At 47.5% G+C, this 2,500-nt stretch overlaps 2 protein-coding genes across 11 annotated transcripts in view; both read right to left on the reverse strand.

Annotated features, from left to right (window-relative positions):
• The window catches only part of ptprma (protein tyrosine phosphatase receptor type Ma), a 357,435-nt gene that overhangs the window by 117,365 nt on the left and 237,570 nt on the right, over window positions 1-2,500 (reverse strand). The window lies entirely within an intron of this gene.
• lrrc30a (leucine rich repeat containing 30a) overlaps window positions 1-2,500 on the reverse strand; it is a 327,751-nt gene that overhangs the window by 68,830 nt on the left and 256,421 nt on the right. The gene's annotated exons all lie outside the window — the stretch shown is intronic.

Consider the following 2,500-nt stretch of genomic DNA (forward strand, 5'->3'; position numbering starts at 1 on the left):
CTGATCATCCCAATCCGGAGTCACTCCAGAATCCTGATCATCCCAATCCAGAATCACTCCAGAATCCTGATCATCCCAATCCAGAGTCACTCCAGAATCCTGATCATCCCAGTCCGGAGTCACTCCAGAATCCGGATCATCCTAATTAACCCCTTCATAACCAGACCTCTCCTCCTGAGACACACACTAATCAGCCAAAGCCGTTAATGGAGTCCATCCTGCTCTCCGTCTGTTTGTCATCCGCTCTTCATTATTATCCTGCTTCTCATTATTAAGACGCTCTAATTGGCGGATAATTGAGCTGTAATGGCTGAGCACATTCCTCTCCGCCGCCGCCAGCCGGAACTGGAGCTATCGGCACATCCTAATTATCATCAGAGCATCCAAACGAGCGAGCGTTAATCAGCTAATGAGTTATTTACATATTCAGTCACACACTTCCTGAAGCTGAACACACACGTCTCGGGAAAACAACAAACACACGGAAAACACAGAACAGCTGCAATGATGATTGAGTGGATGACATGAGTGTGTGTGTGAGAGTGTGTGTGTGTGAGTGAATGTGTGTGAGTGAATGTGTGTGAGTGTGTGTGTGAGTGTGCGTGTGTGAGTGTGTGTGTGAGAGTGTGTGTGTGTGAGAGTTTGTGTGAGTGTGTGAGTGAGTGTGTGAGTGAGTTTGTGTGAGTGTGTGAGTAAATGTGTGTGTGTGTGTGTGTGTGTGAGTGAGTCTGTGAGTGAGTTTGTGTGAGTGTGAGTAAATGTGTGTGTGTGCGAGTGTGTGTGTGTGTGTGTGTGTGTGTGTGTGTGTGTGTGTGTGTGAGTGTGTGTGTGTGTGTGTGTGTGTGTGAGTGTGTGTGTGAGTGTGCGTGTGTGAGTGTGTGTGTGAGAGTTTGTGTGAGTGTGTGAGTGAGTGTGTGAGTGAGTTTGTGTGAGTGTGTGAGTAAATGTGTGTGTGTGTGTGTGTGTGTGAGTGAGTCTGTGAGTGAGTTTGTGTGAGTGTGAGTAAATGTGTGTGTGTGTGAGTGTGTGTGTGTGTGTGTGTGTGTGTGTGTGTGTGTGTGAGTGTGTGAGTAAATGTGTGTGTGTGTGTGTGAGTGTGTGAGTGAGTGTGTGAGTGTGTGCGAGTGTGTGTGTGTGTGAGTGTGCGTGAGTGTGTGTGAGTGAGTGAGTGAGTGTGTGTGTGTGTGTGTGTGTGTGTGTGTGTGAGTGTGTGTGAGTGTGTGTGAGTGAGTGAGTGTGTGTGTGTGTGTGTGTGTGTGTGTGTGTGTGTGTGTGAGTGTGTGAGTAAATGTGTGTGTGTGTGAGTGTGTGAGTGAGTGTGTGAGTGTGTGCGAGTGTGTGTGTGTGTGAGTGTGCGTGAGTGTGTGTGAGTGAGTGAGTGTGTGTGTGTGTGTGTGTGTGTGTGAGTGTGTGTGAGTGTGTGTGAGTGAGTGAGTGTGTGTGTGTGTGTGTGTGTGTGTGTGTGTGTGTGTGTGTGTGTGTGTGTGTGTGTGTGTGTGTGTGTGTGTGTGTGTGTGTGTGAACGCTGTGACCTTGTGAAGTTCAGGGATTTTCTGGGATTGTGTCCTACTTCTGCTCTACTTTCCGCCGTCGGCGAGGAGCGACTCCGTTAATGACTCGCTGTTATTCCGAACGGATCCTTTTGTTCTTGTCAGATATTAAGTTGGGCTTTAAAAATCCCATTAGTTCCAAGCGTCAGATTTCCGCTGAGATTCGACACACACACACACACACACACAATATGGCCTCGCTCGCCTCTCAGAGATCCGGAGATGATCACAGTCTCCAGATTACAGAGGTCGGCTTTATCCGGATAATCTCCTCTAACAGAGCTAACTTTACTGACGCTTCACTGAACCAGACGCATTACACCACACATAAACACACACACACACACACACACACACACACACACACACACACACACACACACACACACACGCTTGTTTTTGTGACATATGGGGACTCTCCATAGGCGTAATGGTTTTTATACTGTACAAACTGTATTTTCTATCCCCTTACACTGCCCCTAAACCTACCCATCACACACACACACTCACACACACACACACACACACACACACACACACACACACACACACACACACACACACACACACACACACACACACACACACACACACACACACACACACACACACAGTTTATCCTAATCTAAGCTGGTGTTTATTTCTGCTGACAGTGTCATTCTATGGATCCTCATTAAAGGATTATCTTTATTAGCACATGAGAGGAGTGTGTGATCTCGTCTCACCTGATGTGTGTGTGTGTGTGTGTGTGTGTGTGTGTGTGTGAGAGAGAGAGAGAGAGAGAGAGAGAGAGAGAGAGAGAGAGAGAGAGAGAGAGAGAGAGAGAGAGAGAGAGAGAGAGAGAGAGAGAGAGAGAGAGAGAGAGAGAGAGAGAGAGAGAGAGAGAGAGAAGTGTGTGAGATCTCACCTCACCCAATGTGTGTGTGTGTGGGCTTGTTTTTGTGACATAT

Source organism: Pseudorasbora parva, chromosome 24 (genome assembly GCF_024679245.1).
Source record: "Pseudorasbora parva isolate DD20220531a chromosome 24, ASM2467924v1, whole genome shotgun sequence".
Lineage (NCBI taxonomy): Eukaryota > Metazoa > Chordata > Actinopteri > Cypriniformes > Gobionidae > Pseudorasbora > Pseudorasbora parva.